At 42.8% G+C, this 11,285-nt stretch overlaps 1 non-coding gene across 1 annotated transcript; it reads right to left on the bottom strand.

The window, feature by feature from the left end:
• Window positions 1–9,518: 9,518 nt before the first annotated feature.
• On the bottom strand, window positions 9,519–9,625 carry LOC141625882 (small nucleolar RNA R71). The gene has a single exon (XR_012535628.1). It is a non-coding gene; the product is annotated as a small nucleolar RNA R71 (small nucleolar RNA).
• Between the last annotated feature and the right edge of the window lie 1,660 nt (window positions 9,626–11,285).

The following is an 11,285-nucleotide window of genomic DNA, read 5'->3' as shown; positions in this document are numbered from 1 at the left end:
ACCCAGGTATAAGGATGTTACCATCTCGGTTACTCGAGGCAATGATAATCAAATAAACAATAGAGAAACAACGTTTAAATAGAAATACTTAGTGAAAGGTTACAATCTCAAAACTAAAACCAAAAGTACAAATACATGTTCTCAAACTGTCTGTTTACTGATCTAACTGAAATGTCATGAAAACTACTAAGCTACAGCGGAAGACTTCTATCATCATATCGTGGCACATCCCAGCTATCCCAGTACTCATCTCATACCTGCTCAATATCTGGTCACCATCCCCGAATGGATCACCGCAGGTTTTAAAACAATAATCGGGGTCACTACTATTTACATAAATCATATAGCCAACTGAACAGAAAACAATACAGCTCATACAATCATACACAATCATCCACTCCACTCCATCTCCGTCACTGACTTTCCCCTGGACCAGCCCTGCCAGTGGGGGACCGCAGCCGTTCCCACCTAAGCCCCGCTCATCATACCGAGCGATAACCCTATCCCATTAATGTGCACATCCCCTTCCGTGGCGGGTTCCACGAAGGGCGAAACTAGGGCGTGAAGCCACTCAAGCAAGTGACTCCACTCAGCCGAGAATGCATCTCGAGAACCAGAGACAAACAATCACATCCATCAACAACAATCAATCAACAACCGTCACGAAACCAAACAACAAGCACTAATTACAGCACAATCACCACACATTATGTAACTAATACTGAGTAGGGAAACCCTACCTAGAAAGCACAACAATCAGACGATCTCACAGCTGATATCAAAAAGCTTCCTCTACGAATCCTCCTCCTAACATACAAACATATAATCACTACCAAGCATAACATACTACAAAACCCCCAATTCCCAAATTAGGGTTTAACCAACTTTAAAGAAACATTATAAAAATGGTATATAGGTCTTACCCTTGACGCAAGGATCACAACGGTATAAAGAACAATGAAATCCGACCTTCCAAACTCCGGGATTTGCTAACAATGCGATTAAGGTGATGAACGTACTTTGCTTTCTCTCTTGACAGTAAATTAGGTTTTGAAAAGTGTTTAGAACAATGACGGAAAAGATTATATACCTTAATCGCATAATTAAAAAAACCCGAGAAATAACTCCCCGTAAACCGGCTACTCGATCGAGTACCTAAGGTACTCGATCGAGTACCTCCTTACTCGATCGAGTATCATAGTTACTCGATCGAGTACCCAACAGGTCAGAAACTATTTTAAAACGCAACTCACCCTTACTCGACAGAGTAAGGCCTACTCGATAGAGTACCTAGAGACTTATAAATACGGAGTATTACAGTCTTCCCTCCTTAAAAAGAACTTCGTCCCCGAAGTTCAAACCACAACAAAACAAAGACTCACACTACGCACTCCCGACTCAACAACCAAAACAAAAGTCAACATAAAACATGTTACTAACTCAAACTCAGCTCGACTCAAACGACAACAACCGTACCGACACAACATAAAAAAAAAGGTATAAAGCTCTTAAAAACTCTTTGCGATCATCTCCTACCCCACTAAAAGAAACATGGTTACGTCCTCGTAACCAAACATACCTGATCAAAAAGGAAAGGGTAGCGCTCTCTCATGGAATCCTCTGCCTCCCATGTATCTTCCTCAGTCTCGTGGTTAGACCAGAGGATCTTAAGCAAAACTGTCTCACCACTCCTAGTCTTCCTAACCTTCCGGTCAAGAATATGCTTAGGTACCTCAAGATATGATAAAGACTCATCTAGCTCTAAGTTCTCTGCCTCTAACACATGTGACGGGTCACTCACATACTTCCGCAGCTGCGATACATGAAACACATTATGCACTCTCTCTAACGCAGCAGGTAAAGCCAGATGATAAGCAACTTCCCCAACTCGCTCTAAGATCTCATAGGGCCCGATGAACTTCTGACTCAGCTTGCCTTTCTTGCCAAATCTCATAACCCCACGCATAGGAGACACTTTCAGAAGAACCTTATCCCCAACCTGAAACTCTATATCCCGGCGATGTAGATCTGCATAACTCCTTTTCCTATCCTGAGCTGCTCTCATCCGTTCCCTGATCATCTTAATCTGTTCAACCATCTCATGTACCATCTCTGGTCCTAGAACCACTGCCTCAACACTGTCGTCCCAACAAATCGGACTCCTGCATCTCCTCCCATATAAAGCCTCAAACGGTGTCATGCCAATACTAGTGTGATAGCTGTTGTTGTAAGAAAACTCTATCAAATCCAACCTCTGTTCCCAGCTACCACCAAAGTCCATCACACAAGCTCGTAACATATCCTCAAGAGTTTTGATTGTTCTCTCAGTCTGACCATCTGTCGCAGGATGAAAAGCTGTACTCATCTTCAAAGTTGTTCCCAAAGACTCCTGCAACTCTTTCCAAAACCGTGATATAAACCTCGCATCTCTGTCAGATACTATGTCCTTAGGGACTCCATGTAACTTTAGCACATTCTTTCGATAAGCCATAGCCAATTGTGCCTTAGTCCATGTATCTTTCATTGGAACAAAGTGAGCTGACTTGGTCAGTCGATCCACTATCAGCCATATCATGTTATTACCCTGTTGACTCTTTGGTAAACCCACGATAAAATCCATAGAAATGGATTCCCACTTCCACTCAGGTACCTCTAAAGACTGAATCTTACCTTGTGGTCGTCGTTGTTCCCCTTTAACTCTCTGGTATGTCAAACAGCGAGCCACAATCTCTGCTGTTTCTTTCTTCATCCCAGGCCACCAAAACGTGTTCTTTAAATCCTTGTATAGCTTGTCATCACCCGGATGTACTGAATACGGTGTACAATGTGCCTCTGTCATGATTGTCTTTTTCAGCTCCTCATCATTAGGGACACACCACCTACCATTGAACCTCAAACTACCATCTGTATGAATAGAAAATCGGGACACTGTCCCTTTCTCTACTCCAGCTCTCCACTCAACCATCTTAGGATCTGAAGCCTGTTTACCTCGAATATAATCATAAAGATCAGGCTGGACTGTCAAATCTCCCACAGCATCCCCTCTCTGAATCATATGTATCCCAAACTTCCCCACCTCATCTCTCAACCTCATCAAAGATAGAGCTGTACACAGGGAATGTACACTCTTCCTACTCAAAGCATCTGCAACAACATTGGCTTTCCCTTCATGGTAGATAATATCCATGTCATAATCGCCAATCAGCTCCATCCACCTCCTCTGTCTCATGTTCAACTCCTTTTGAGTGAAGATGTACTTGAGACTCTTGTGATCTGAAAATACCTTAAAGGTCGCCCCATAAAGGTAATGTCTCCAAATCTTGAGAGTAAACACCACTGCACCCAACTCTAGATCATGTGTAGGATAATTCTCCTCGTACGGCTTCAATTGCCTAGAAGCATAGGCAATCACCTTACCGTTCTGCATCAACACACATCCTAACCCATTCTTTGAGGCATCTGTATAAACCTCAAAGTTCTCGATCCCTTCAGGCAATGCTAAGATAGGAGCTGTGGTCAAACGCTCCTTTAATGTTTGGAACGCCTTCTCACAACTCTCTTCCTAACGAAACCTTTTCTCTTTCCTCATCAAGGCTGTCATAGGTCTAGCTATCTTGGAGAAATCTTTCACGAACCGTCTGTAGTATCCAGCTAAACCCAAGAAACTCCTAATCTCAGCAACATTCTTTGGTGCTTCCCACTTTGTCACTGCCTTAATCTTCGCCGGATCCACAACTACTCCCTCCTTAGAGATCACATGCCCCAGAAAAGCAACTTTCTCTAACCAGAACTCACACTTGGACAGCTTATCATACAACTCATGCTCCCTCAAAGTCTGCAACACGATCCTCAGATGCTCCTCATGCTCCTACTTAGTCTTAGAGTAGACTAAGATGTCATCTATCAACACCACCACAAACTTGTCCAAAAACTGTCTGAAGATTCTGTTCATCACATCCATAAACACAGCCGGTGCATTAGATAACCCAAACGGCATCACTACATACTCATAATGGCCATACCTCGACGTTAAAGCTGTCTTTGGTATGTCCACCTCTCTAATCTTCACCTGATGGTACCCCGACCTCAAATCAATCTTGGAAAAGACTGATGCACCACTCAACTGATCAAACAGGTCATCTATCCTTGGCATAGGATACTTGTTCTTCACTGTCACTCTGTTCAGCTCTCTGTAGTCTATGCACAACCTCAAACTCCCATCTTTCTTTTTCACAAAAAGAACTGGTGATCCCCACGGCGATACACTAGATCTAATGTATCCCTTCTGTATCAGATCATCTAACTGTTTCCTAAGCTCTTCCATCTCTTTAGGACCCATCCGGTATGGTGCCTTAGAGATTGGCCCCGTCCCCGGTTTCAACTCAACGGTGAAATCTATCTCCCTCTTCGGTGGCAACCCCAGAATCTCCTCTGGAAAAACATCTGCAAACTCTCCCACCACCGGTATTTGATCAACTGTCGGACTCTCTATCCGGCCATCTCTCACATGGCACAAGATCAAAGGACATCCCTTCCTTAGGTAAGACTTCAAGGTGACAGCTGCAATCAACTTAACTTTGGGTTTGACTAGAAACCCACGATAAGACACACTAACATCCTTAGGCCCTCTCAAAGACACTTTCTTTTGATGACAGTCTATCTTAGCTTTATACTTTCCTAACCAGTCCATCCCGACTATCATCTCAAAACCGTCAAAACAAAACTCTAGCAAGTCTACAGGTAGATCAACTTGCCCAACTATCATAGACACATCTCTAAACAACCTCCCACATGATACAGACTCACCCGAAGGTATAAAAACTTTCTCACTCACAGACTCATATACTCTCAAACCCAACCTTTGAACATGACTCGAAGATATAAACGACTGAGAAGCCCCCGAATCAAACAAAACAGAGGTATGAATACCGTTAACATGAAAAGTACCAGTGATAACATGGGCATCCTCCTCAGCTGCTTTCTTGTCCATCATGAACAGCTTTCCACTAGTCTTCTGTCCACCTCCCTGGACAGTACTGGCTGATGTGGTCGGCTTAGCACCCGACCCCTGATTGTTGTTGTTGTTGTTGTTCGTAGCTGGTTTCTGATAAGAATTACCGCCATTGCGGTTACCTCCACCCCGATAGCTCGAATTCCCGGTTAGACCATGACCCCAGACGGTCTATTGCTCGCATAACTCGGCGGGTCTCGAGAATAGCTCCCGAACGGATCCCGAAAAGCTCCCGGCATACTCGTGCACTCATGTCTCTTGTGGCCCACACCGCCACCACCCAAAGCAAGTCATACCCCAACTACCACTCAAGCTACTCACACGGCCACGCCCGAAGGAAGCCCCAACTAAACCAACCCCCGGAAAAAAACCCTCCACTTGATTGTGGTTGCCTTTCTTGTGACTAGACTGGCCTCCACCCTCACTCTCAGCCTTTCTTTTCTCACTCACTCTCTCCTGAGCCATCTCAACCAGCCTCTCAGCTCTCCCAGCTCTCTCATAAGCTTCCTTAACATCGGTAAGGACTCCCACGGGTAACTTATCCATAATCTTGGGTGTCAACCCTCTTTCAAACCTCAGCGCTAGGTTCTCCTCACTCAGACCCATATCCTTAGCATACTTAGACTTCTCATTAAACTGCTTGTAATACTCAGCAACTGACATATCAGATGTCATCTTAAACCCATCAAACTCCTCTCTCAGCTTACTCCTCACATGTTCCGGTACAAACTCCTTCCTCATAGCTCTCCGAAACTCGTCCCATGGTATAGCAGGTAAGCCCTGGTTCGCATACATCTCCCTAGCACTCACCTTCACCGTATCCCACCAATTGCCAGCTGCGTCCCTCAGGTAGAACGCAACTTGTTCTACTCTCATCGCATCAGGACAATGAACTAGGTCCAGGATGTTCTCCATCTCACGATGCCAGTTGTCAAGAAGGTTTGGTTCCCCGGTTCCCGTGTACTCTTTTGGGTTAAACCTCGCTATATAGAGACTGATCTTAGAGTGATCAACCTCCTTATCCTTATTCACTTTCTTTAAGGCCTCAGTCAGGGCATATTGGTGCTCCAGCATCTTAACAACATCATCTATGTTTATGGTCTCAGCTCTCGCATAGTAAGCGTTTCTCTTGGGCGGCATCTTGAAACTATATATAAGAAAGGGTAGACATAAACACACGCACTAAACCTCAAAACACGAAAACAGGCTGCCCAGGACATACTCGATCGAGTACCCAAACCTACTCGATCGAGTGCCCAGCATACTCGATCGAGTGCCTCGACTCCAGAACCCAAACAGACCTTCTGACCTCTAACATACTCGACCGAGTAGCCCGATCGAGTGACCCCCTACTCGATCGAGTGCCCGAGGTACTCGATCGAGTGCCCAAAAACACGATTCTGGATTCAAAATCGTCAAATACCCACTCGATCGAGTTAAACCCACTCGATCGAGTATCTCACCTACTCGATCGAGTATCCCCCTACTCGATCGAGTCATGCTGACTCGCATAAACTACCCGCATATTATCTCACATCTCCCAACATACTAAGCAACATAATAAACGCAACATGTGATATAGCTAAGCATGAAATTTTATCAAGTTTTTCATATAATCAACTAAACAGTGACGTCATATTATCAAATGCCACATAGTAATCATCCAACATGCTTTTCCATTCCAACAAAATTCTGTATATCTCATCAATCTTTCATTCATATATCAATCCTCTACTCCAAACATCCAACAATTACGACATACTTCATCACATCCACACACACAAGTTGATAAACAACACATATGACCTGACATACACCCCCCCATGTGACCGGTTCAAAATTGTAGGGCGATTTCGCGACTTTAGGACGTCTCCCAAGCCTTTGCATTCGCTCCTACAACCTTTACCCCGGGTTCATTTTAATTGACTCCCTATATTCATTGGGTTCATTGGTTACAGGTTTCAAGATCGTCGCTCTGATACCATTTTGTAACACCCCCACACTCCAAGTGTCTTACCAGGTGATGTGACCATAATTAGTGCATATTTAGCCCCCGAATTAGCCTTGTTCCCATGCTTTTTAGTGCATATTTGGGTCATTTATTATCTTTAGTTCTTTGTTTTGCATATTCTTTGAGATTTAGATCCCTTGGTAGGAAAGGAGTAAGAATCTTGCATTTTCATGGCAAAACGAGACTAAATTGATCGAATTCAAAGACCAAGCATCAAGGAGAGACAAGATTAGATGGCCTTTGTATATATGATAGTAGATGAGCAATGTTGAGAAAGGATCCTTGAGTCCCCAAGGAAATCCCCAAGGAATTTATGAAGAAAAGGGAAGAAAAGAAGAAGAAGTCTTGCTGAGGCACAATCCGTGCGGATTGTCTACAATCCGTGCGGATTGTCTACAATCCGGCCGTCCTCCACCTGCACAATCCGTGCGGTTTTCCACCAAGACGCTCGGGTTTGGCCACCACAATTCGCCCGGATTCTCTTGAATCCGCTCGTGTTCCATCGCCAGAATCCGCCCGTCCCGACCCTGATCCGCTCGGATTCCTCTACAGCGCATTTTCGTCTTCTCCAAGCTACAAATAAAGAAGCCCTTCCTTCGGAAAATACCGGCTCCTCCCCGCTCAATCTAAAAAGTGTAATTACTAGTTTAGCCCTTAGTTAACCCTAATGCATCCCCCTAATTTCCACTATAAATACCCCATTAGTCTAATTAGAAGAGCATGTTCTTCTTATCAATAATTAGAGTAGTTAATATCAATCAAATCTCTCTTTAGTTTTGTAATTAATAATTAATCAAGTTCTAATACAAGTTTTATTTCCTTAATCTCTCTTTTGTTCATCCTTTATTTTTGGGTAATTGAAGATTATTTGGGTTATTATTGGGAGATTGACAACCTCTCAATCAAGCATCAAGTACTTCTTTTATCCTTGCTTTATTATTGGAATCATTAGTAGGTATAATTCTCTTAATCCCTTTTTAATTATTGTTAATTACTTTCATTTATTCATCATGTTAAATTTTGTTGGTATGATTGACAACCTTGCTAGCATGATCAACATGATAATGAGTGAGTAGTCTCTTAGCTAGGGTTAATGGGTGATTAGGGGAAACCAACATGGGGAATGATTCATGCTTAAATTAATATGCTTTCATGTTTTATTTGCTTGCTTGTTTTGATCTCAACTCATGCACATGTTATATTTGATGAAATGCTAAGCCTATGAATCCTTGCATTTACCACCATCTCCTATCTTTTCAATGAGACTTGTAAGACATAACCCAACTCGAGTCTCATTAGTCCATGCATGTTGTTGAGTAGGGAAGATTAAGTCGACTTGTAGGTGTTGTACAATCTAATCGATTCGGCTCCGGGACCCAAACTTTCCTAGGATTGTAAGATATAACCCAACTCAATCCATCACAACAATGATTGCTTGCTTATAATTTGAGAACATGTTTGTATGATCAATTCCCATGATTCCCCTATGATCCCATGACACCCTAGTGCTTTTTAATCAATTGTTTACACCCCTTTCAATTCATCTTGCTTGTTTATTTTCATTTCTATTTTAGTTAGTGACCTTCTACATCAACCCAAATTGTGACACCACTAAGGCACCACTAGTTTCAATAAAAATCTCATTTCAATACCCGTCACTTGGGATCCGACCTTTACTTGCCTCTTTACTAATTGTAGAGTTGTTTGTGAAGCTATAAATTGTGTTTTGATTCGGACGTGACCCAACGACCACACCTTTAATTGTGAACACGAAACGGACCGATCAAAAATCGCGCCGTTGCCGGGGACGGTGTTTACTTGATTTAGATTTCCTTTTATTGTTATTAGTTGTGTCTTTCTTCGCCTTGGGGAAGTAAAACTCCTCAAGGTTTGTTCTAATTGTTTTCGAGTTGTTTGATATTTTGCATGTCTAGAAGGTCACAAGGTGATTTGTTACCTTTTGACCGTGAAATTGAAAGAACCTTGACGAACAATAGGAGATTTGCTAGGAGGAATTTGAGAGGTATTAGTGAAGTTGTTCAACCAACTATTGAGTTCATCAACCCTTTCGCAATAGAAGGAGAGGAGAACCCATTACACAATACCCCACAAAATCAACCTACAATGCCTAAATTCTCGTCACATTCCGTACCCACCGAGGAGAACCTACCCAATGGTACTCCTACACCACAACATCTAACCGGAAATTTTATTGCCAAATCCGCCTTTATCCAATTAGTCGAAAGGAGCCAATTTGGGGGGATGCCTAGTGAAGACCCTCATTCTCATATGGAAACCTTTTGCGACTATTGTGATGCAATCTCTCAAACCGGTGTGACTCAAGACCAAATTCGATGGGTCTTATTTCCTTTTTCTCTAATCGGCACCGCGAAACAATGGTTGAAGGGCCTTGACAAGGCCACTCTCGGAATAGATTCTTGGAAGAAGTTGGCTCTAGCTTTCTACAAAAAATTCTACCCACCGGAAAAGACTAACATGCTAAGAGCTCAAATTACGGGTTTTAAGCAAAGGGATGAAGAATCTTTGTATGAAGCTTGGGAGCGGTTCAAGGGAATTTGTCGCTCATGTCCTCACCATGGACTTAACGAAACAATGGATGTGTAGTGCTCTAGCTTAGTGTGGGGATGGCAATTGCCTAGGCTATCCATGCCTTAGTAGTGCCCCCACAATGAAGAACACAAGATTTGAAGAAGAATAGAAGAATGATAAGGGATATGCATTGTACATGGATGGAACTAAATCCGGGTACAAACGGGTCGAATCCGAACGGATTCAAGAGAAACCGCCCGTCTTCATCCAATCCGAGCGTACTGGGTTGAAGACGCACGTCCCTATAAGCTAAAATTTTGAAATATTTTTGACTGTAAGAGAATCCGGGCGTCTTGGACTGAAATCCGCCCGTATCTGAAAATCCGTCCGTCTTGGAAGGAAGACGCCCGTCTCCTCTGCTGAGGAAAACAAGAAAAATTCCTGGACTGAAATCCGTCCGTCTTCTGAAGAATCGGCCCGTCCCGTGTCAGCGAATCCGAGCGTCTTCTCTTAAAGACGCCCGTCTTTAGGCGAGTTTTATCAAACCCAGAAAGTGAAGAATCCGCCCGTATTGAACAGAAACCGCACGGATTGCCCCTGCAGTTCGAATTTTTCGGTCTTTATAAAACCCCTCCCACCTTCATTCATTCATTCATTCATTCATTCATAACACTACTTCAAAACATCAAACCCTCATCCTCTCCATCACAAAAATAAAATTCCTTAACTACATTCACCAAAATCAAATCAAATCATCCTTCTAACAACAAATCAATCACTCCTTTTTTAATAAAAATCAAAACCAAGCACAAAATCTTCAACCTTTGAGTCGATTTTTGAATCCATAAAGGCAAAGCCTGTCACCTTTAAATCGATTTGGGTACACTACAAATTGAAGATTTTTCATTCTTTTCTTGGTTAATTCATCAAATGGCAAGGACTAAGGGAGCAACAAAGGCAACAAAGGCACCAAAGACACTTTCACAAAGGCAAAAGGCTCTTCAAGCAAAGAAAGCATTGGCTATGGTGGTAGCAACCCCAAACTTGGAAGTGCTACAACAACAACAACCTTCTATGGGAGCAACAACATCTTCTACTCTGGAAATCGATCAACTTTTGCATTATCCGGAGGTAACTTTTATTTCCAAAACCCATAGAGATACTTTTGCCAAGTTTGCTAGGAAATCACTTCAATCCACCAAATTTATTTGTGAAGACACCTTGGATAAGTTGGGTGTCCTTGAGCAAACTAGAGCCTTTTTCAAAGCCATGGGGTTAGAGAAATTGTTTGAATCAAAATAATTGACATACCCCTCCCTTACCTTGGAGTTTTTGAGTTCTTTGAAAGTCACCAAAGTTGAGACTAGGGAGAATCTCGAGTTTCGTCTAGCTAATGTTAGTAGACGCATTTCCTTTAGGGAATTGGGTGAAATCTTGGGTCTTAGTGATGAACCGAGTTATTTTAAGAATTATGGAAAGTATGACCCCGACCCTCTTTGGGAGGCAATTTCCGGGAGGAAATTTGAGGACTTTCATACGAGTCGTGCTCTTTTAGTCCACCATCCGGGCATAAGGGTATGGCACAAGGTCATAGGAAACACCATTATTGCAAGGAAAGATACCAACCATTTCACCAAACTTGATTTTATTCTTCTTGAATCGGCTTTGAACATTGGAAGAGTACACACCAAGCCTTTCAACTCTTTGAGGCTT

Source organism: Silene latifolia, chromosome X, assembly GCF_048544455.1.
Source record: "Silene latifolia isolate original U9 population chromosome X, ASM4854445v1, whole genome shotgun sequence".
In the NCBI taxonomy this organism is placed as follows: domain Eukaryota; kingdom Viridiplantae; phylum Streptophyta; class Magnoliopsida; order Caryophyllales; family Caryophyllaceae; genus Silene; species Silene latifolia.
This window is presented reverse-complemented; position numbering and strand designations above follow the sequence as displayed.